Source organism: Orcinus orca, chromosome 11 (genome assembly GCF_937001465.1).
Source record: "Orcinus orca chromosome 11, mOrcOrc1.1, whole genome shotgun sequence".
NCBI lineage: Eukaryota > Metazoa > Chordata > Mammalia > Artiodactyla > Delphinidae > Orcinus > Orcinus orca.
The window spans coordinates 36,206,043-36,231,607 of record NC_064569.1 but is presented as its reverse complement, the minus strand read 5'-3'; positions in this window follow the sequence as shown (position 1 = coordinate 36,231,607).

The following is a 25,565-nucleotide window of genomic DNA, read 5'->3' as shown; positions in this document are numbered from 1 at the left end:
GGCCACAACTACTGAGCCTGCGCTCTAGAGCTCATGAGCCACAACTACTGAGCCTGCATGCCACAACTACTGAAGCTCGCGCGCCTAGAACCCATGCTCCACAACAAGAGAATCCACCGCAATGAGAAGCCTGCGCACCACAACGAAGAGTAGCCCCCGCTCGCCTCAACTAGAGAAAGCCCGAGTGCCGCAATGAAGACCCAACGCAGCCAAAAATAAATAAATAAATATTAAAAAAAAAGAAAGCTCCATTTTAAATGCCATTTGCAGCAACCTGGATGCAACTAGAGATGATCATACTAAGTGAAGTCAGTCAGACAGAGAGAGACAAATACCATATGATATCACGTACATGTGGAATCTAAAATATGACACAAATGAATGACTGTTGTTTATCCATCACACAAGCATAGAGAACAAACAGACTTGTGGTTGCCCAGGGGGTGGGGGTGGAGCAGTGCTGGGTTGGAGTTTGGGATTAGCAAATGCAAACTATAATATATAGGATGGATAAACAACAAAGTCCTACTGTATAGCATAGGGAACTACATTCAGTACCCTGTGATAAACCATAATGGAAAAGAATATGGAAAGGAATGTGTATATGTGTATAACTGAATCACTGCAACAGTAACAGTAGAAATTAACCCAACATTGTAACCAACAATACTTCAATAAAATAAAATTTTTAAAAGGTCCCATTTTATAGATTAGGAAACTGAGAATCAGAGACGTCTTGTGAGACCTTTACTAAGTCATCTTTGTATTTTCACTGCCTTGCCCAGTGAATGAATGAAGGAAGGAAGGAGGGGAGGGATGATGAATGGACTTGCTCCAAATTATAAACCTAGAGTTGCATGGGCAGGACTGAGACTCAGAGCTCAGTACCTTCTTACAACTTTGCAGCTATCGAACACCATAAAACACACTCAAGTATTAGACCAGGATCAGCCATTATTTAATTACTCTTTGATAATTCACAAGTTACATAATCTTACCGTGCCTTAGGCTAACTTTTATGTATGCCATTTATCACCCTGTAGCTAACGAAAACCACAGTTGGAAAAATGTTAATCAAATCCTGGAAGAGTGAGACTACCCTGCAGTAAATTCCAATATATTGCTTTTACCAGTGATGCTATTTAACCTAATAGAAAAAAAAAAATCTTATACAGACATTTTGCTTAAACATAATGAAAAAGATGTTATCAAGATACCTATACTGTTTATTTTGGTGGCAAATCTTAGCCCTAATATGAAATTTTGTGTATTGTTATTTTGAGCTCTTAATTTTTTTTAATATTTTTAGTATTTTTTTCCAGCTTTATTTTCTGTGTTCAAAGTGAAAATCCTGGATAGCCAAAGGAATTTGCTCTAACGGGTGAAGAAAAGACATGTTACCAGCATCAGAAATGGTTTCTGGGAACAGGTTATTAATCTTCTTGGTTTTAATCACTGTGAAGTGTTTTTTGACATTTGCTGAATTTGGTTTCTTTTTAAAATGCAAGCAGTTACTAATTAAAAGCAGTAGCAGCCCAAGAATGAAGAAAAACAGAAATGTTAAGAAGAACAATGGAATCCTAGGCACTGGTGCTGGGAATGATTACCTGGTCTAGATGTACCTTCATCTGGGCGATGAAGAAAATTTGGTATCAGTGGCAGCTGTGGGAATACGTCATGACCAGGTCTACTTTCATGACTGGGGCTTTAGTCAGCCTGTATTAACCTATCTTTTATTATGTGATAATGAATCTAAATCTGGATACTCATGTGTAGAGGGATGTCTTTCAGTTGGGAGATGACAAGGGTGTCACCTGGGGAAGACAGCTGGCCATCTGACGAAGCCCAAAAGGTGATAAGACAACTGATTATGACTTATTAATCACCCCTCCCTGAGCAGTCCTTTGGGACAAATAGACATGGCTTATGACCCCTCAATCTGCATTCAGCTTTTCATCTCTTCTGATATATCTCCCAGCTCATCAATAAATTGAAAATCAGATGCAAGTTGATTCTTAATGCTTAGCCAAAAGAAAATGGTTTCAGCAGTTATCCTCATGCAGATTCCCATTTGCATATTTCATAGCAAGAGAATCTTCTCCTTTGAGTTATCCATCCTCCGTGAGTGCTCAGTTTGGTATATTAGACCTCATGCTAATGTCAGCAGACAAGGCTATAGGCTTCAGTTTAGGGAGAACAAATTTACTTCTTAATTCTTTAGTCAGTATATTTTTATTGAGCACCTTTTTTTTTAAAAAAAATATTTTATTTATTTATTTTTGACTGCATTGGGTCTACGTTGCTGCGCGTGGGCTTTCTCTAGCTGTGAGCGGGGGCTACTCTTCCTTGCGGCGCGCGGGCTTCTCATTGCAGTGGCTTCTCTTGTTGCAGAGCACGGGCTCTAGGCATGTGGGCTTCAGTAGTTGTGGCGCATGGGCTTAGTGGCTCTGCAGCATGTGGGATCTTCCCGGACGAGGGCTCGAACCTGTGTCCCCTGCATTGGCAGGCAGATTCTTAACCACTGTGCCACCAGGGAAGCCCTGAGTACCTTTATGGACTGACAATTCAAAGATGATTTTTTACTCGACTCTCTGCTTTTATAATTGGTGAAACAGATGATCACCAAAAAATGATACGCACTAAAACAGAATGAGGTGAGCACAAAGTTCTACAGGACAATTTTTGATAGACTCCTAACCTACTCTGTGATAGTCACTTGACCCTTTTGTGCATCAGAGAAAGTTCTGGGAAAGAAGATAACTAAGCAGAGCATTGAAGAACACATGAAGGTTAGCCACAATAAGGGAACAGAAGAGAAGAAGGGAATCCAGAGAGAGGGGCTAAAATATGCAAAGGTCAGGACACAAAAGAGAGCAGGATAGTTTTGGGGGCAGCAAGAAGTTGGTATAAGCTGGAGCTAAGGAAGGGCCAGATCATGAAGGTCCTCAAATGCCATTCCAAGAAGTTTGGATTTTATGCTGATGGTTATTGCTTATATGAGGAATCTAATAAAAAATGATACAAATGAACCCATTTACAAAACAGAAAAAGACTCACAGGCTTAGAGATGAATTTATGGTTACCGGGGGGAGGGTTGGGGGGAGGGATAGAATACAAATTTGGGATTGACATGTACACACTGCTCTATTTAAAATAGATAATCAATAAGGACCTACTGTATAGCACAGGGAATGCTGCTCAGTATTCTGTAATAACCTAAATGGGAAAAGAATTTGAATAAGAGACACATGTATAACTGAATCACTTTGCTGTACACGTGAAACTAACACAACATTGTTAATCAACTATTTTCCAATTTAAAATAAAACATTAAAAAAAAGAGACAACATTGAAAGGTTTTAAATAGACATAAGATGATTGAGTATACAGAGAATGGACTGACATGCAGGTGAGTCTGGAAGCAAGGATTGTAGCTAAGAGGCTATTGTGAAAATGCAAGCTGAGGAAGCATGGTGGGCTGGCCCCAACTCAAATCCCCAACATGGCTCACCTTCTTACAGCTGTATGCTGTAGATTGAATGTTTGCTGAGAAAGACCAGATATGGGTGGAACATATCTGGTCTTTGGAACAGATATGGAACATCTGGAACACATCTATGTTCTCCACCCTTTTAAGAATTGTTAAATCATGTCATATTCATTTTTTTTTTAAATTTATTTATTTTTGGGCTGTGTTGGGTCTTCGTTTCTGTGCGAGGGCTTTCTCCAGTTGCGGCAAGCGGGGGCCACTCTTCATCACGATGCGCGGGCCTCTCACTATCACGGCCTCTCTTGTTGCCGAGCACAGGCTCCAGACGCACAGGCTCAGTAGTTGTGGCTCACGGGCCTAGTTGCTCCGTGGCATGTGGGATCTTCCCAGACCAGGGCTCGAACCCGTGTCCCCTGCATTAGCAGGCAGATTCTCAACCACTGCGCCACCAGGGAAGCCCTGTCATATTCATTTTTAAAGAATCACTCAGAATGCTGTTGTCTAAATAACGCAATTTGATCGAGGGAAAAAGTCATGATACTCAACACCAAAACACTGAGTACTGACCCCTGAATACATAAAAGATGGATGAAACAAGGTAGGAAAATTATCAGAGTTGTCAAATTTCACTAACAATTGCTCTTATATCTTTTCATGTTTATCTTATGAATTCCACATGGAGTAATCTCCATGAAGTACATATATTCATAGGTTAGAGCTAAAAAATCATTCCTTTATTAATTCTTAGTGTTGGAATCAAGAAGACTGTATCCTGTTCACTTTGGCACACCCAGTACCTCAGACAGGGACTGCCATATAGTAAGTGCTTAATACTTTCTTGGTTGAAAGTCAAGAATTAAAAACACATTGGGGCTTCCCTGGTGGCGCAGTGGTTGGGAGTCCACCTGCCGATGCAGGGGACATGGGTTCGTGCCCCGGTCTGGGAAGATCCCACATGCCGTGGAGTGGTTAGGCCCATGAGCCATGGCCGCTGAGCCTGTGTGTCCAGAGCCTGTGCTCCGCAACGGGAGAGGCCACAACAGTGAGAGGCCCATGTACAGAAAAAAAAAAACAAAAACACATTGACTGGGCTTCCCTGGTGGCGCAGTGGTTAAGAATCTGCCTGCCAATGCAGAAGACACGGGTTCGAGTCGTGGTCTGGAAAGATCCCACATGCGGCGGAGCAACTAGCCCTGTGAGTCACAATTACTGAGCCTGCGCGTCTAGAGCCTGTGCTCCGCAACGGGAGAGGCCGCGATAGTGAGAGGCCCGCGCACCACGATGAGGAGTGGCCCCCACTTGCCGCAACTAGAGAAAGCCCTCGCACAGAAACGAAGAGCCAACACAGCCAAAAATAAATAAATAAATAAATTAAATTAAATTAAAAAAAAAAAAAGGCAAAATTCCTTTAAAAAAAAACAAACAACACATTGACTAGAATTGCTTTTCTAGGACCTTTGATGGTTTTCATGAAAATTCTAAGAAACTTCTTTAACATCAAACTAATATTAATTGAAAGTAAAATAAATAAATACCATATTCATTGGTGATGAATGTAGCTTCAGATGTGTTTAATACAGTTTACGAAAAAGCAGTGGAAATTGAGTGGGTGTAACTGAGTGAGGAATTTGGTCTTTTGTAATTTTGAGCTATTTGAAATGACATGGGTTGAATAGTTTAAAAAATGGATTGGAGGAGCTGGGGATTTAAGTGTGCCCCACAATTTCCTTCTCATGGCTGTGACTACAGAAAGAACATTTTCTAATTTTCTCTAATGCTCACAGAGATGATTCTAGATCAAGGACTGTGAGAGCCGTTGAATGTAAGAGCTGGAAAAGACTTTTATGGATACATACCCCCCACCTTTTCATTGCGTCCAAATTGTTTTTTCTTTTTTCTTTTAAATTAATATTTATTTATTTACTTTGTTTGTTTGTTTTTGGCTGCACTGGGTCTTCGTTGCTGCGTGTGGCCTTTCTCTAGTGGCGGCGAGCGGAGGCTACTCTTCATTACAGTGTGCGGGCTTCTCATTGCTGTGGCTTCTCTTGCTGCAGAGCACGGGCTCTTGGCGCGCAGTCTCAGTAGTTGTGGCGCACAGGCTTAGTTGCTCCGCAGAATGTGGGATCATCCCGGACCAGGGATCACACCCGTGTCCCCTGCATTGGCAGACAGATTCTTAACCACTGTGCCACCAGGTAAGTCCTGTGTCCAAATTTTAATACACAAATTATAATCTATACATATATCACTATGTAATTATAATTTATAATTATATAAACCTTTTAGTTTTAAGAAAAATCACATTATATACTTTTAAAATATTAGTATTTCATTTTTCCTGGTCATTCTGAGTGATAATTTTGAAACAGGAAGCCTTCATTTTTGCAATAAAAGGAAAACTTTGCAGCAAGTGGAGTGTAAATTATTATCTGTACTCTTATACAACAGTATAAAATTATATTATGCCAACCCAATTCTTTACTAAATGCATGCTAGTATTTTCTTTGGCTTTTTTCTTTGTATTTCAGTCATGTAGATAAGGAAGAATACTTTCTCATGGAGACGCCTTACTAAGTATTTAATAGAGACTAATCACTACCAGTGATGCCCATACTGCACCTTACACCCAGAGCACACGCCTTTGTGTCTATTATTCCAGGATGCCTCCTCTTCTTTTTTTTGGTTGTTATAAGATGCAGTTTTGTTTAGTTTTAAATTTAAGTTTCATTCATCTAAGGAGCTCTTTTCCACTTTTTTCTTGTTGCCCATATTATGCCGTAGTTTATTTAATAAGAATTCTGTGTAGAGAAAATGGAGAATTATGGTTTAAGTGGAGATACTGGGATTTGCATTTTCCTCGTGGTGGCAGCACTGCCTTTGCTTTCTGTGTCCAGTACAAGGAGGGCCTGAATTGAAAGCAATCACACTAAATTGAGCATTTAGGGGAACTTTGAGTACAGAATGTTTTGAATGAATCAGATGAACAGAAATGAAACTATCATATATGTACAGTAAAGCAACTTCATTTTAAGAAAACCAGATAAATTAAATTCACAAAAAAAACAGATTTAGGGATGACATATATAATTACAAAGAACTGCAAAATTCTTCAAGTAATGAGCTTTTCTATTAAATTTATATTTTGATATAGGCATTTAAAATTTTTACTTACGCACACCACAGGAAAGTACTGTATGATAATAGAATATTTTGTATGACAATTATTTTGTATGATAATAGAATATTTTGCATTTGATAGGTTTTTGCAGTTCTCAGAGCCTATGACTAGGCCTCATCTCATTTACTTCTTCTACCGACTGTGTGTAATATTCTGCCGCACAGGAAACACAACCTAGTATAGAACCTGTAGCTTCTAATTCAGCACCCCTTTCACAAAACTCCATTCCTACAAAGGTGTTATTTTGGTTTTTTTGTCTCTTAATTTTTTTTAGTGGAGGCATATGTCGATTGAAAATAACATAAAACTGTTTTGACCACCTGGCTGCATTAAAATATTGTGCATTTAGTGCAGAATACTGAGATATGTATTTGAACTCTTAAATAATGGACATTTTGTAGCACATTTTAAAGTTATTTCCCTTTTATATGAAAATGTTTTAAGCAAGTCTATTATATCCACATATGGTAAATTTAGGATAGATGCCAATCTTCTTAAAAAGTTAGTGAACATTTTACTAATATTTTATCCTACATTCTGGAGTAATAATTTGACATTATTTCTCTGTGTAACGAAAATGATTCACTCATCAGTTTATGCCATGCCCATTGATTTCTTTTGAGGAAATAATATAAGCGTGACTTTGATCCAACAGTTTAACGAAATAAGCATAACACACAAGCAGAATGAGCAGAAAATTTGTGCTCAACGTCACTACTTTGATTTTATAAGAGGGGCAGCGGCTAATCTTATTCTGTCGAGAAAAAAAGGGGGTGGAGACGTGCAAAAGCACTGCACACTCAGGTGATGTGTCTCCAATATCAGTTGTTAAAAACTGAGTGCTTTTAAAAAATTCTATGTAACCAGTGCTTTGCCCATAGCTGGAGCTCAACAGTACTGATTGGTCAGTTAGCTGACTTTGATAGGGTATTGATTTGGCTGGTTTAGTCATTATCTGTTTTCCTATTTGCTGCCTGGTTGGTCCATCTCTTATCAACTAGCTTCAGGCTAGGCTTTTCCCTTGAAACAAACCTTCTAATTGTTTCAGTATTTTAAAATGTCCTAAAAAAGAGCTTTATTTTTGAGCAGCAGAGATGGCAACTGTGACCGGATTTCCTGTTAAGAAATATAGTAGCTGCTCTGGGACTAGGAGGTGTATCAGCGGCATCACTGTAGGAAGGCAGAGTTCACCAAGGCCAGCCTGCTGGTTTCTACCAGGTGATTTGCTTCTTTTGTCACCTGGTGTCTGGGTAGAAGTTATTAACCCAAAGGAAAGTGTGACTGATGTGGCCCCTCGCCTCTTGCTCTGCCCTGTCTCCCAATTCTTGAGCCATCTGTTTGTCCATCTGTCCACCTTTCCAGGCTTCTCCTGGCCTCTCGCATTCTACTTAACCTTGGCTACTCTGAAGTGTGTCCCATTTTCCAAAACCATTCCCATCTCCATGTCCTACCACCCAAGATCAAAATTTTATTTCAACAGAGACTTTGCTAGCTGGTTGTTAAAAGAGTAGCAATTAAACAAATTCATATCAATATGTACAGTAATCTTTATAAGGGTATTATCATTTTAGAAGAATAAGTTTTTAAACCCAAAAATAAAGCTAGAATGACAGAACTTCATATCAGTAAAGACATGTTTAAGCCAGGAATCTTCCAGGTACTTATTAAGTAGAAGTTTATTCTCATTCTTATTCTATCCAGATGTTTTAAAGAATGAGAAACGGTTTATTGGGATAAAAGCTAGTGAATTGCTTATAAACCGGTGCTATGCTTGGTCAACTTCTGCTTGGGCCTGACAGCCTTGTAAATGGTTAAGCTGCCTTGTAGTTTAGTCAAGAGAATATCAGTAATTTAATTTATCACCTTCTTTCTCTGATATGAACAAAGGAGGTGATTAACATTCTGGAATTTGCACCAGAGAGATGTTAAAGGCAGTTTCTGTCTTTTGCCAACCGCATGGCCTTGGGCAGGCTACGGAACCTTTCTAACCCGCAGCTTTCATATTAAACACATGTAGTCAATGTGTGTGACTCCTGAATAAGGAAAATTGTTCATATTCCCAAATATGTGTATAAATTTCAAGCAATTTGGGTCAGAGTGCCATTGTTGTTGTGTTTTTTTTTGGTTGTTGTTGTTTTTAACTAATCAAAATAGTTCTAAAGTTAATATGGAAGAAAAAATGTGCAAATATTGATAAAAAACAGTGAAGGGCAAGTTGCCATAACAGATAGCAAAACTTCTTATATAGCTACTACAATCAGAATAATACGAATATTGGCTCAGGAATGAACAAGCTGATCAATGAAACAGAACAGCGAGCACAGAAACTGATTCAAGTATTCTTTACAATAAGAACTTAGCATATGGTGATCCTTACATTTCAACTTAGTGAGAAAAGGAAGAATTACCTTATAAATAGTGTTAATGGAATATTCACCTGGAAGGAAAAGGAAATAATAGATTTGTATCTTACAACAAATATAGAGAGAATATAAGAATATAATGAAGGTGATTATGAATCTTTGGGGTACGGTTGAAGCATTTATGGGCAAGACAGAAAAATTCACAAATCATAAAAAAAAATGGACAGACTTGACTCTATAAAAGCCTAAAATTTCTGAATGGCAAAAGGCACTATTACAAAATTGAAAGACAAATGATAGACTGGGAAAGAATATTTACAGCATATATGACAAGGTGTTAATTTCCCTTATATACAAGGACTCCTGCGAATGGGTGAAAGACAAGAAATATAATTGAAAAGTAGGTAAAAGATGATCTAGCAATTCTCAGAAGGATACAAATAGCCAAAAAAACATTTGAAAAGATGCTGTACCTCAGTGGTAGTGAATGATATGCATATTAAAGAAATAAGAGATACATCACTTTTCATGTATCAGAGAGGCAGAAATTTAAAAGAACACTGATCAAATCTACTTTGGCAAAAGTGTGGGGAAAATTGATACCTCTTCGGCACTCTTGATGAATCTGTGAATTGCTGAAACATTTTTGAGAGTCATCTGGTAAAATTAAATATAAATGTGCATACCTCTGACCTAGAAATGCATTTCTAGGAATCTAACTTACATAAATCAAAGCAGAAGCTTTAAAGAAAAAGCTGAGTGAAACTGCATATAGCTGTATTTAAAAAATGGATATCTCCAAACCCTGGAAATACTCTGAATATCCACCAATAGGACAAGTATTGAATAGATTATTATTTACACATAATACAGAATATTATGCAAATATTTACATAGGTTTATGATTTAGAAAAATATCCATTATATATTGTGAAATGAAAAAAGCAAGGGGCTAAATAATATGTGTAGTATGATTGAATTTTTATAACAGAAAAAGATTACGTGTGTGTGTCTAAATATAAGACTAATATGTGGTGTGGGTAAGTGTGTGTGTGTGTGTGTGTGTGTGTGTGTGCAGGCATCAAAAGACTTATGGAAGGAAACATTACAAAATGTTAAAAGCAGAGCAATGGAATTGTATTACGGGAGGAGAACCTTAAAGTTTTATATTTTTATGTTGCTTGAATGATTACACATGCCTTCATGACTCTTATGGGTTGAATTGTGTCCCCACTCCAAATTTATAAGTTGAAGTCATAACCTCCAGTACCTCAGAGTGTAACCTGATTTGGAATTAGTTACAGATGTAATTAGTTAAGCTAAGATGAGATCATATTGGAGTAGGTGTCCTTATCACTGCTGTCCTTATAAAAAGGGGAAATTTAGATACAGAGTCAACCACGTAAAAGAGAAAAGACAGCACGAAGACACAGGGAGAAGATGGTCATCTTCAAGCCGGGGAGTGAGGCTTGAAAGCCATCCTTCCTTCACAGCCTCAGAAAGAGCCAACTGTTGCTGCCAACACCTTGATTTCGAACTTCTAGCATCCAGACTTATGAGACAACAAATTTCTGTGGTTTAAGATGCCTGTTTTGTGGTATGTGGTTATGGCAGCCCTAGCAAATGAATATAATTACTGTGGAAATTAAAAACCAACACAGGGGGCTTCCCTGGTGGTGCAGTGGTTGAGAGTCCGCCTGCCGATGCAGGGGACACGGGTTCGTGCCCCGGTCCGGGAGGATCCCACATGCCGCGGAGCGGCTGGGCCCGTGAGCCATGGCCGCTGAGCCTGCATGTCTGGAGCCTGTGCTCCGCAACGGGAGAGGCCACAACAGTTAGAGGCCCGCGTACCACAAAAAAAACCCAACAGTATTTTTGAAAAGGCAAGGAATAAAAAGTTTATTCATTCAAGAAACATTTATTAAATACCTATAATGTGCTAGGTATTCCATATTAATTCTTTCAGTTAATCTTCCAGAAGTGATAGAGGAGAAGAACTAGTGTCCACATTTTACAGAGGCTCCGTAACTTTTCCAGTGTCACACAGTGAATAAATTGTGGGTAGAAGTCTGGCTGAATTCAGTGCCTGGGGAGCAGCTGCTTTTCTGTGTTCAATCCCACTGCTGAGGGCTTGTTCTCTTCCTTGTCCATTTCAAATCTTTAGTGAGCATTCAGGAAAAAGTTAGTTCTCCCCTTCACATCTCTAAAATGTCAACATGAAGCACAGAATAAAAATGCCAGATTGACATTGCCTATAATAAATGATACCAAAGTGGAATGATTTTATGGCATCTCCTTTTATTGTATTGTCTTGAAGGGAAAGACAATGAACAATGGTTATAGCCTTTTCTCGGTTGTTCTCAACATTTCATGTTCATTTTTATCTTGCCAGTTGTCTAAGCTATAGAGCTGAAATAAAGGAAGATGGAAGAAAGGAATATTTCAGAAATTATAAGACAATAATTGATATGTGGTTTGGCTCAATGACATATTTCAGAGTTTTATTAAGGATAAGTCAAGGAGAAAACAACTGTGACCTTGTGATACAGATGTTATACTTTCCAAATCTTTTAGTGTAGGGTTTCTTTGTTGCTCTAACTGCTTGGAAAAGGCACTTTGATTACCTTGTCTGTCAATTCTAGTGATAGCAATTATCCGTGCTTGGGTGCTTATTATTTTATTGTATCATTTACAGAGAAACTCTTAATCCACCCTTAACATCCAGCTCAATTATCACTTTCTGTCATACTCTCTCAGGTCAATTTGCTGGACCCCCCTCTTTGCACTAGTAACACGTTTTAGATACAGAATATATAATGTGTTCTTAACAACATGTATTCTCTTGTGCTATTTATGTATCCGAATCTCTTGCTAAATTACAAATTCATTAGGGTTTGAGCCCACTCGATCTCTACGTTTATTAGCATCTCAAAAACTGTCACGAGAGCAGAGGGAATTAAAGATACAGGGTGGGTTAACAATGGGACCGCCGAGGAGTGCCTTCACCATCTGGGCCTGAGACCACCTCATGGTTCACTTTTCACATGTACTTCGCCTCCAGTTGGCATGATCACAGCTCCACAGCTTGGTGGTTTGCATTTCCCCCTCAGAATGTATTCTCTTCTTCCCATCCTTCTTTTGTCTCTTCTCTCCTTAGCAAAAAAACAGTTGGCAGTAGTAATATCAGTATCATTACCAGTACTGGTAATAGCTAACACACAGCATTTATGCTTTACCTGTGCTAAATGACTTAACCCTTAGAACAAATCTCTTAGGTACTATTATTAGCCTCATTTCAAATAGATGATAAAACCAAAGGACAATGAGATTAATTTGCCTGAGGTCACATAACTCATAAGTGACAGAGCCATAATTCAACCCAGGCAATCTGGTTCCAGAGTCTGTGCTCTGCACCACTATGTCTTTACCAAGAGTATCATCCCTGTAATTGCTAATGCAGTAGAAAGAGGGAATTAATAACAGATTCGTCCCATCTATTTCTATCTATCTATCTATCTACCTATCAGTTTAAAATTAAAACATATGACTGTTTCTTTTAATTGTCAAACTTTAGTATAGGGCCAAGACTTTTTCTGTGAGAACGAGGCTGCTGATTGAAGTTTCTTATGGTTCACCTTGCATTACCTTTGTCCTTTTTGCATTGTTCTATAATTTCTAGTTTTGATTTCTTTAAAGAGGAAGAGAAATTTAAGTGCGCTTGCAAAGTAATCTGGGTTCAAAATCCATCTAGATGTTTACAATGTTCTTCTAGTGATTTATAGGTGTCTTACTTACACCTAATGCAACAATTTCACTTTTTTATAGTGACTAATTTATGAAGCCTTTCCAAAGCATTCATTTTTATAGACCAACCATTCTCTTCCTTTTCATGAAGAAACAGAATTTGTTTACATAATATTTAATTCGACTGAGTAATTACAATAATAAGTACAATTGGCATAAACACTGGGGAATAAACGCCCCTCTTTTTTTTTTTTTTTTTTTTTTTTTTTTGCGGTACACGGGCCTCTCACTGTTGTGGTCTCTCCCGTTGCGGAGCACAGGCTCCGGATGCGCAGGCTCAGCGGCCATGGCTCACGGGCCCAGCAGCTCCGTGGCATGTGGGACCCTCCCGGACTGGGACACGAACCCGCGTCCCCTGCATCGGTAGGCGGACTCTCAACCACTGTGCCACCAGGGAAACCGCCCCCTGACTCTTGATAAGCACACAAGTCATCAGGTGAGAGGGGAAGGCACTCCAGAGCATGGTTACTACAACCAGCAACCAGTAGCCATGACCATCACGCAGTATGTTTACAGAGGGGATGGGAGGGAGTGTCAGTAAAGTGGAGTTGATTGAGCAAATGTTAACGTGTTCTGTGTCTGCTGAGGCCTCACTTAACTATCCCCTCCACTGCAAGCCTTCTCTGGGTATCTCCCCACCAAACACAGAAGTGATCACTTCTTCTTCTGTGACTGTTTATGTTTCCATTATATACTCATAGTTTTTAAATGTAGTTTTTTCAATTGTTTATTGTTATAAAATACATGTAGCATAAATATACCATTTTAACCATTAAGTTCAATGGCATTAAGTATGTTCATTTTGTTATGCAGCCACCACCACTATCCATCTCCAGAACTCTTTTCATCTTGCAAAACTGAAACTCTGTACCCATTCAGCGAAAACTTCCCATTTCTTCTTTCCCTAGACCATGGCAAGCACCATTCTACCTTCTGTCTCTAGGATTTTGAGTACTCTAGATACCTCATCTAAGTGGAATCATGCACTATTAGTTTTTTGGTGTGATTGGCTTATTTCACTTAGCATAATGTATTCAAGTTTCACCCATGTTGTAGCATGTGTCAGAATTTCCTTCTTTTTTGAGGCTGACTAATATTCCATTTCAATGGATATACCACATTTTGCTTATCCATTCATCTGTCTGTGGACATTTGAGTTGCTTCCATGTTTTGGGTATTGTGAACATTGCTGCTATGGATACGGATATGTGCAACCATCTCTTTGAGACCCTGCTTTTAATTCTTCTGGGCATTAAATATATACATATATATATATATTTTATAAATGATCCCTTTTATTGTAAGTAATGCATGACACTGGCCTGGCTTTGCACTGCAAACCCTCGGTCAAGATATAGTCAAAGTAACTATGGCTGCAAAATATATATATTTTAAAGGTAGCTCTTCCCCACTTGAATGTGAACTAAATTTTGCATCTTCAGTGGACAGCATATCTCCTGACACATAGTACTTCAATAAAGGCTTATTAAACAAAGCATACCCCACAGATAACTGGAGGTTGTATCTAAGAAAGATCTAGAGCTATGATTACTAACCGTATGCAGTTTGTACCCTGAGAACTATTCAAACTTGAAGTTGCTTTGTGAACTTTACATAATTTGTGTCCTAAATCCTCATCTCCTTTCCTTCTTTCTCCTTTTCTCCATAGGTAATCGTACACAGAATTGTACAACATGTTTTTTCCCTAAAACTATCAGGCCTATTTCATTTTTGTAACTGTAGTTTCCCATATTTAAATTCAAGGTGACAGAATATTCCCAGGAAACCACAAATCACTGTTAATGCTTGATGTCTGTTTACAGAGGATTCTATGCCTTTAGAATAAAACTTGCAATCTCATATTTGTACTTAACGTTTGATGCAGACATTTTTCATAACTACTGAATATTTACATCAGTTAACTGATCATCATTACTGCCATTCAAAGATTTAATTTCCAACTGCTTAAAAGATTGGATGAAATTTCTGTAGGGAGAGCATACATTTTAAAGTTAAAAAAAAAGAGAAAAGAAATGCTTTGAAGCCATTGTCATGGGACATACAAACAATTTAGTGAAGAAACATTTCAATAGAGAAAAGGAGCCAAACTTTGATGAGGTTGATCACTGTCAGGGCCTGTTTCAGCTAAACTGCTGACCTAGTGAGGTCGATGGTATTAGTGAAGTGTAATTAATCACCCTTTTAGTGGGATGAGTCCTACATTTCTTCTCCTTCACTGCTATTATAAAGAAACTAGATATTTTTGGCTTCAGTCATGATATAGTAACTTTATTTTTACAATGACTTCCTTTATGTACTTTTTTTTACTGGTATAATCTACAAGTGATGGTTTGAGAGAAAGATACCAACGGAATGGAAAAGGAAGAGAGCAAGAAAAAAGAAAAGCCCAGGAAACACAATAGCCTTATATTTATGAGAATTCTTCATCAAGAAAGCCATTTTTTTTTTTGGTTTGCATTTAGACTGTAGCTGTCTTGCCAACTGTTTTTCCATTTTAGTCTTATTGGGCTAGGACAATAAGCTTACCTTTAAATTTTTACATTTTATTATTTAGCAAATGATATTATCATGTAAACATATTTGTAAGGGTAAGAACCTGATTTTGGTAATGTGTACATGATCTCATTCAAGGAAACAAGCTGAGGGGAAGCACAGAGGGTGAGAAAGGCCTTCAGAGGATTCTCTCATGTTCTCATTACAGAAAACTGAAGGGGACCTTCGGCAAACAGTCCATTTCTCTGCTCCCAAACTAAAAGCCAATCAGAAGACTCTCTTCATTTTAAATGTATACATATGAATCTGGGAAACACTTGTATTTTGTGGTATTTGTCAGACAGACCCCTGGGTAACAGCAAATTGGATAATTTTCCTGCATTCCTTGTATTTCTTTCTTCCTAGCTTAGGTTCCCCTTCCCACTCCAACACACACATCACACATTTCCCAGCAGTGACCTAGAGAGGAAAGGGGAAAGGAGTCTTTATCTACAGAGCTTGCATTCTTGTTGGGGAGATAGGCAATAAAAAATTAGTACCTAACATATGTTAGGTAGGAATAAGTCCTCTGAAGACAATTAAATCTGGAAGAGGGACTAGAGAATCATGAGGGCACATGCAAGTAGGTATGGGCAGCTATGTGTGTACACATGTGTATTTGTGTATGTGCGTGTTGGCAGTATCTAATAAGGGGACATTTGAATCAAAACCTGAAAGAATTAAAGGAGGGCGGTCTGTAATACCACCCTGAAACTCTGGCAAGACAGCAGCTTCCCTGGGCTCTGCTCGTTAGAGAGGGCCACATATCCCCCCATACAAAACAAGTCCATTAAAGAACACATGGATGCTTCTCTTACATAGGGTCTGGCACTCAGTGCTGGCCCAGCACAGCTAGTGACCCTAAACATCTCTTCTTGTGAATAAAACTGCTCAGGCCTCAGGGAAACTCTTGTCAAAAATCTCTCGTGCTGTGACCTCAACACAAAAACCTACTGCGTCCATCCTAACGCTGTCAGGGTGGGTGATCTGGGCTGCTTTTCATGTAGGATATGAATAACAGAGGTGCTGAAATAAAGGAAATATTAAATGAATTGTAAAATTCTTCTCAGAAAGGAATAGATTCTTGCATAACGAAAAATATTTCCCCTTTAGTGCTAAATGTCCATCTACTTCTTTCTCCTCATGTTGCGATTTTTGGTTTTTGAATATATGAATTTCTTCAATTTTTTACACTGAAAAAATCAGATGAGAATTGAACCCTAGAATTGTGGCTCATTCTATATGTATAAAAATTTTCAGTACAATTTAAGTAAACTTTCCAACAAGAAATAAAATTTCCTCTTCATTTAAATACTTTTATTATAATTTTGATAGTCTTTAGTTATATTTATATTTGGGCCTTTAGTTTTAATACACAATTTTGAAATATTTATAACTTCTTTGAAAACCTGAAAAATAATTTTAATTTTTTTACATATAACTTTTTCATTAAAGCATGTTCAAATTTTGTGCATTTTGAATACAGCTCATTTTATTTTTAATCTTTAGGTCAATATTGTCAACACAACACACATAAAAATCTTGATTATAAAAAGTGACTTTCCATGCCGCGGGGCAGCTAGGCCCGTGAGCCATGGCCGCTGAGCCTGCGCGTCCGGAGCCTGTGCTCCGCAACGGGAGAGGCCACAGCAGTGAGAGGCCCGCGTACCGCAAAAAAAAAAAAAAAAAAAAAAAAAGTGATTTTAATTAAGTTTACTAGATTAAAACATGTAACAATTTATGAATTATGTAAATATTTTATTACTCATCTAAACATTGCTGTCCCATCAAGAGAACACCTAAATATTTTTAAGTTTAATAATCTTTGTTATTTTTGCCTGCTATATCATATAATGACTCCTAAAAAAAATTGTGACCAGGAAAGTCTCTTTGTCAAGGCAAGAGGATAGAATAAATTTTATTTGACAGTTTGTTGTCTTATCATTTAAAAAATAAGATATAGAGCCTCTATTTTGCCCTAGGCCCTTGAAATGTGAGGGGCAGGTTTAGAACCCTGTGAAGAGCTAAGGAATGAATGTTCTAGGCTGAGGCAAGAGCAAGTGCAAAGGCCTTAATGTGAAAACAACCACATATATCTGAGGATCAGCCAAAAGGCCAGTTTTAGTTAGAGTGAGGTGAGCAAAAGGTAGAGCAGCAGGAAACAAACAAGAGAGGTAGGCAGGGGACATATAATGCCAATGTGAGAAATTTGGATTTTAGTCTAGGGCTAATAGGAGCCTTTGGAGAACTGAGAGTAGGAAACTGACAAAGTATGTTTTTTTTAAAAAACTATGCAAGCTGCTGTGGAGAGGCAATACTGGAAATAGGAGGGGAGCCGGTGGTTTATTACAATAGTTCAGAAAAGAGATGATGCTGGCTTGAACTAGGGAGATAGAGAGAAAGGTGGTTAGAGGTCATTGGCATTGGGATTTATTGTGAAATTAGAATCAAAGGGACTTACTGATGAGTTGACTGTGGAATGTGAGAGAAAGAGGGAAGTCATGGGTGACTCCAAGGTTTTTGGATGAAGGACCCAAGTTACTAAGATGGGAAGACTGGGTTTGGAGAAGGAAATCAAGAACATTCTCATATTAAATTTGAAATACTTCTTAGACATCCAAACGTAGATGTCTAGTAGGCAGTTGGATATCTGAGTTTAGAGCTCAAAAGAAGTCAAGGATGCTGGAGAATCAATGTTGGAGGATGCTGGAGAATCAATGTTGGGACTCAGGAGCTGAAGATGTTATTTAAAGTCTCAGAATGGATGCAATTGTCTCGGGACTGGATGTAGGTAGAGGAGAAGACTGAAGTCCTTCAATATTTAAAAGCTGGGAAGAGGGGGAGGGGTCTCACCTAACTTGCTACCCTCTGGAAGGCTTCCCTGACCCTTCAAGCTAAGTTTTGTCCTTCTTAGCTGATCTCAAATCACCCTGGGTTATTTACACCCTGTATTATTTGCATGCATCCATTGAAAGTCCCCCTACAGACTGTGAGCTTCTAGAGGAGAGAAACCTTGTCTTGCCTGCTGCTGTATCACCAGCACCTTGTGTAGTATTTGGCACATACTAGTGTTCAATAAATATTTATTGAATAAATAAATTGTTTTAGCATTTGTAAAAAAATTAAGTATACCTATTGTTTTGGGATTTGTATGAAAATTTTGAAATATTTAATTTTTATAATTAAGGGCATCAAAAACTTTTCTTTTTAAAAAGTTTCTATTTAAAAATATTATTTTAAATAATTTTATAATATTATTATAATAAAATATTATTTCTAAATATTATTATTTTCTATTATTTTCTAATAGTGATATCAGTAAATTTCCCAACTAAAGGATCTCTTATTTATCTTTAGATAAATATACATGCAAAACATTAAAAATTCCATCATCTCAGCCATGTTCACAGATAGGAAGATTCAATACTGTCACAACATCAGTTTTTCCCAACTTGATCTATAGATTCAATGTAATCCCAATCAAAATCCCAACAAGTTATTTTGTGGATATTGACAAACTGATTCTAAAGTTTATATGGTGAAGCAAAAAATCCCAAATAGACAACACAATATTGAGGGAGAAGAACAAAGTTGGAGGACCGATGCTACCTGACTTCGAGACTTACTATAAAGCTACAGAAATCAAGACAGGGTGGTACTGACAAAAGATAAATCAATGTAACAGAACAGATAGCCCAGAAGAAGCCCCACAGACATTTAGTCAACTGATATTTGACAAAGGACCAAAGGCAATACAATGGAGAAGATAGCTTTTCAAGAAATGGTGCTAAAACAACTGGACATCCACATGCCAAAAAATGAATCTAGACACACACCTTACATCCTTCATAGAAATTAACTCAAAATGGATTGTAGAGGGGACGAGGGAAGATGGCAGAAGAGTAAGACGCGGAGATCACCTTCATCCCCACAGATACATCAGAAATACATCTACACGTGGAACAACTCCTACAGAACACCTACTGAATTATGGCAGAAGACCTCAGACCTCCCAAAAGGCAATAAACTCCCCACGTACCTGGGTAGGGCAAAAGAAAAAAGAAAGAACACAGACAAAAGAATAGGGACGGGACCTGCACCAGCGGGAGGGAGCCGTGAAGGAAGAAAGGTCTCCACACACTAGAAGCCCCTTCGCGGGCGGAGACTGCGTGTGGCAGAGGGGGGAAGCTTCGGGGCCGCGGAGGAGAGCACAGCAACAGGGGTGCGGAGGGCAAAGCGGAGAGATTCCTGCACAGAGGATCGGTGCTGACAGGCACTCACCAGCCTGAGAGGCTTGTCTGCTCACCCGCCGGGGCGGGTGGGACTGGGAGCTGAGGCTCGGGCTTAGGTCGGACCGCAGGGAGAGGACTGGGGTTGGCGGCGAGAACACAGCCTGCAGGGGGTTACTGCACCACGGCTAGCCGGGAGGGAGTCTGGGGAAAAGTCCGGACCTGCCGAAGAGGCAAGAGACTTTTTCTCCCCTCTTTGTTTCCTGGTGCGCGAGGAGAGGGGATTAAGAGCGCTGCTTAAAGGAGCTCCAGAGACGGGCGCGAGCCGCGGCTAAAAGCGCGGACCCTAGAGACGGGCATGAGACGCTAAGGCTGCTCCTGCAGCCACCAAGAAGCCTGTGTGCGAGCACAGGTCACTATCCACAACCCCCTTCCAGGGAGCCTGTGCAGCCCGCCACTGCCAGGGTCCCGGGTTCCAGGGACAACTCCCCCGGGAGAATGCACGGCGGGGCAATGTCACGCCAGCCTCTGCCGCCGCAGGATCGCCCCGCCCTCCGTTCCCCTCCCTCCCCCCGTCTGAGTGAGCCAGAGTCCCCAAAGCAGCTGCTCCTTTAACCCCGTGCTGTCTGAGAGAAGAACAGACGCCCTCCGGCGACCTACATGCAGAGGCGGGGCCAAATCCAAAGCTGAGCCCCGGGAGCTGTGAGAACAAAGAAGAGAAAGGGAAATCTCTCCCAGCAGCCTCAGGAGCAGCGGATTAAAACTCCACAATCAACATGATGTACCCTGCATCTGTGGAATACATGAATAACAATGAATCATCCCAAATTGAGGAGGTGGACTTTGAGAGCAAGATTTATGATTTTTTTCCCCTTTTCCTCTTTTTGTGAGCATGTATGTGTATGCTTCCGTGTGAGAATTTGTCTGTATAGCTTTGCTTCCACCATTTGTCCTAGGGTTCTATCCGTCCTTTTTTTTTTTAATTCTTAAATTTTTTTCTTAATAATTATTTTTTATTTTAATAACTTTATTTTATTTTGTCTTACTTTATTTTACTTTACTTTACTTTCTTTCCTTCCTTCCCTCCTTCAGACAACGAATCATGCCAAATTGAGGAGGTGGACTTTGAGAGCAAGATTTATGATTTTTTCCCCTTTTTTTCTTTTTATGAGTGGGTATGTGTACGCTTCTGTGTGAGATTTTGTCTGTATAGCTTTGCTTCCACCATCTGTCCTATGGTTCTATCCGTCCGTTTTTTAAAATTTTTTTCTTAATAATTATTTTTTATTTTAATAACTTTATTTTATCTTACTTTATTTTATTTTACTTTATCTTCTTTCTTTCTTTCTTTTTTCCTCCTTGCTCTCCTTCCTTCCTTCCTCCCTCCCTCCCTTTCTTTCTTTCTTTCTTTCTACTTCTACTAATTCTTTCTTTCTACTTTTTCTCCCTTTTATTCTGAGCCGTGTGGATGAAAGGCTCTTGCTGCTGCAGCCAGGAGTCAGTGCCGTGCCTCTGAGGTGGGAAGGCCAACTTCAGGACACTGGTCCACAAGAGACCTCCCAGCTCCACATAATATCAAATGGCGAAAATCTCCCAGAGATCACCATCTCAACAACAGCACCCAGCTTCACTCAATGACCAGCAAGCTACAGTGCTGGACACCCTATGCCAAACAACTAGCAAGACAGGAACACAACCCCCCCATTAGCAGAGAGGCTGCCTAAAATCATAATAAGGCCACAGACACCCCAAAACACACCACCAGACGTGGACCTGCCCACCAGAAAGACAAGATCCAGCCTCATCCACCAGAACACAGGCAGTAGTCCCCTCCAGCAGGAAGCCTACACAGCCCACTGAACCAACCTGAGCCACTGGGGACAGACACCAAAAACAACGGGAACTACAAACCTGCAGCCTGCAAAAAGGAGACCCCAAACACAGTAAGATAAGCAAAATGAGAAGAGAGAAAAACACACAGCAGATGAAGGAGCAAGATAAAAACCCAACAGACCTAACAAATGAAGAGGAAATAGGCAGTCCACCTGAAAAAGAATTCAGAATAATGATAGTAAAGATGATCCAAAATCTTGGAAATAGAATGGACAAAATGCAAGAAATACTTAACAAGGACACGGAAGAACTAAAGATGAAACAAGCAATGATGAACAACACAATAAATGAAATGAAAAATACTCTAGATGGGAGCAATAGCAGAATAACTGAGGCAGAAGAATGGATAAGTGACCTGAAAGATAAAATAGTGGAAATAACTACTTCAGAGCACAATAAAGAAAAAAGAACGAAAAGAACTGAGGACAGTCTCAGAGACCTCTGGGACAACATTAAACGCACCAACATTCAAATTATAGGGGTTCGAGAAGAAGAAGAGAAAAAGAAAGGGACTGAGAAAATACTTGAAGAGATTATGGTTGAAAACTTTCCTAATATGGGAAAGAAAATAGTGAAATCAAGTACACGAAGCACACAGAGTCCCATACAGGATAAATCCAAGGAGAAATACGCCAAGACACATACTAATCAAACTGTCAAAAATTAAATACAAAGAAAACATATTAAAAGCAGCAAGGGAAAAGCAACAAACAACACACAAGGGAATCCCCATAAGGTTAACAGCTGATCTTTCAGCAGAAACTCTGAAAGCCAGAAGGGACTGGCAGGACATATTTAAAGTGATGAAGGAGTAAAACCTGCAACCAAGATTACTCTACCCAGCAAGGATCTCATTCAGATTTGATGGAGAAATTAAAACCTTTACAGACAAGCAAAACCTGCGAGAGCTCAGCACCACCAAACCAGCTTTACAGCGAATGCTAAAGAACTTCTCTACGCAAGAAATACAAGAGAAGGAAAAGACCTACAATAAGAACCCAAAACAATTAAGAAAATGGGAATAGGAACATACATATTGATAATTACCTTAAATGTAAATGGACTAAATGCTCCCACCAAAAGACACAGATTGGCTGAATGCATACAAAAACAAGACCCATGTATATGCTGTCTACAAGAGACCCACTTCAGACCTAGAGACACATACAGACTGAAAGTAAGGGGATGGAAAAAGATATCCCATGCAAATGGAAACCAAAAGAAAGCTGGAGTAGCAATTCTCATATCAGACAAAATAGACTTTAAAATAAAGACTATTAAAAGAGACAAAGAAGGACACTACATAATGATCAAGGGATCGATCCAAGAAGAAGATATAACAATTGTAAATATTTATGCACCCAACATAGGAGCACCTCAATACATAAGGCAAATACTAACAGCCATAAAAGGGGAAATCGACAGTAACACATTCATAGTACATGACTTTAACACCCCACTTTCATCAATGGACAGATCATCCAAAATGAAAATAAATAAGGAAACACAAGCTTTAAATGATACATGAAACAAGATGGACTTAATTGATATTTATAGGACACTCCATCCAAAAACAACAGAATACACATTTTTCTCAAGTGCGCATGGAACATTCTCCAGGATAGATCATATCTTGGGTCACAAATCAAGCCTTGGTAAATTTAAGAAAATCGAAATTGTATCAAGTATCTTTTCTGACCACAACGCTATGAGACTAGATATCAATTACAGGAAAAGATCTGTAAAAAATACAAACACATGGAGGCTAAACAATACACTACTTAATAATGAAGTGATCACTGAAGAAATCAAAGAGGAAATCAAAAAATACCTAGAAACAAATGACAATGGAGACACGACGACCCGAAACCTATGGGATGCAGCAAAAGCAGTTCTAAGAGGGAAGTTTATAGCAATACAATCTTACCTTAAGAAACAGGAAACGTCTCAAATAAACAACGTAACCTTGCACCTAAAGCAATTAGAGAAAGAACAAAAACACCCCAAAGTTATCAGAAGGAAAGAAATCATAAAAATCCAATCAGAAATAAATGAAAAAGAAATGAAGGAAACGATAGCAAAGATCAATAAAACTAGAAGATGGCTCTTTGAGAAGATAAACAAAATAGATAAACCATTAGCCAGACTCATCAAGAAAAAAAGGGAGAAGACTCAAATCAATAGAATTAGAAATGAAAAAGGAAAATTAACAACTGACACTGCAGAAATACAAAAGATTATGAGACATTACTACAAGCAACTCTATGCCAATAAAATGGACAACCTGGAAGAAATGGACAAATTCTTAGAAATGCACAACCTGCCAGGACTGAATCAGGAAGAAATAGAAAATATGAACAGACCAATCACAAGCACTGAAATTGAAACTGTGATTAAAAATATTCCAACAAACAAAACCCCAGAACCAGATGGCTTCACAGGCGAATTCTATCAAACATTTAGAGAAGAGATAACACCTATCCTTCTCAAACTCTTCCAAAATATAGCAGAGGGAGGAACATTCCCAAACTCATTCTACGAGGCCACCATCACCTTGATACCAAAACCAGACAAGAATGTCACAAGGAAAGAAAACTACAGGCCAATATCACTGATGAACATAGATGCAAAAATCCTCAACAAAATACTAGCAAACAGAATCCAGCAGCACATTAAAAGGATCACACACCATGATCAAGTGGGGTTTATTCCAGGAATGCAAGGATTCTTCAGTATACGCAAATCAATCAACGTGATACACCATATTAACAAACTGAAGGATAAAAACCATATGATCATCTCAATAGATGCAGAGAAAGGTTTCGACAAAATTCAACACCCATTTATGATAAAAGCCCTGCAGAAAGTAGGCATAGAGGGAACTTTCCTCAACATAGTAAAGGCCATATATGACAAACCGACAGTCAACATCGTCCTCAATGGTGAAAAACTGAAAGCATTTCCACTAAGATCAGGAACAAGACAAGGTTGCCCACTCTCACCACTCTTATTCAACATAGTTTTGGAAGTTTTAGCCACAGCAATCAGAAGAAAAGGAAATAAAAGGAATCCAAATCAGAAAAGAAGAAGTAAAGCTGTTACTGTTTGCAGATGACATGATACTATACATAGAGAATCCTGAAGATGATACCAGAAAACTACTAGAGCTAATCAATGAATTTGGTAAAGTAGCAGAATAAAAAATTAATGCACAGAAATCTCTGGTATTCCTATACACTAATGATGAAAAATCTGAAAGTGAAATCAAGAAAACACTCCCATTTACCACTGCAACAAAAAGAATAAAATATCTAGGAATAAACCTACCTAAGGAGACAAAAGACCTGTATGCAGAAAATTATAAGACACTGATGAAAGAAATTAAAGATGATACAAATAGATGGAGAGATATACCATGTTCTTGAATTGGAAGAATCAACATTGTGAAAATGACTCTACTACCCAAAGCAATCTACTGTTTCAATGCAATCCCTATCAAACTACCACTGGCATTTTTCACAGAACTAGAACAAAAACTTTCAGAATTTGTATGGAAACACAAAAGACCCCGAATAGACAAAGCAATCTTGAGAACGAAAAATGGAGCTGGAGGAATCAGGCTCCCTGACTTCAGAATATACTACAAAGCTACAGTAATCAAGACAGTATGGTGCTGGCACAAAAACAGAAAGATAGATCAATGGAACAGGATAGAAAGTCCAGAGATAAACCCACGCACATATAGTCACCTTATCTTTGAAAAAGGAGGCAGGAATGTACAGTGGAGAAAGGACAGACCCTTCAATAAGTGGTGCTGGGAAAACTGGACAGGTACATGTAAAAGTATGAGATTAGATCACTCCCTAACACCATACACAAAAATTAGCTGAAAATGGATTAAAGACCTAAATGTAAGGCCAGAAACTATCAAACCCTTAGAGGAAAACATAGGCAGAACACTCTATGACATAAATCACAGGAAGATCCTTTCTGACCCACCTCCTACAGAAATGGAAATAAAAACAAAAATAAACAAATGAGACCTAATGAAACTT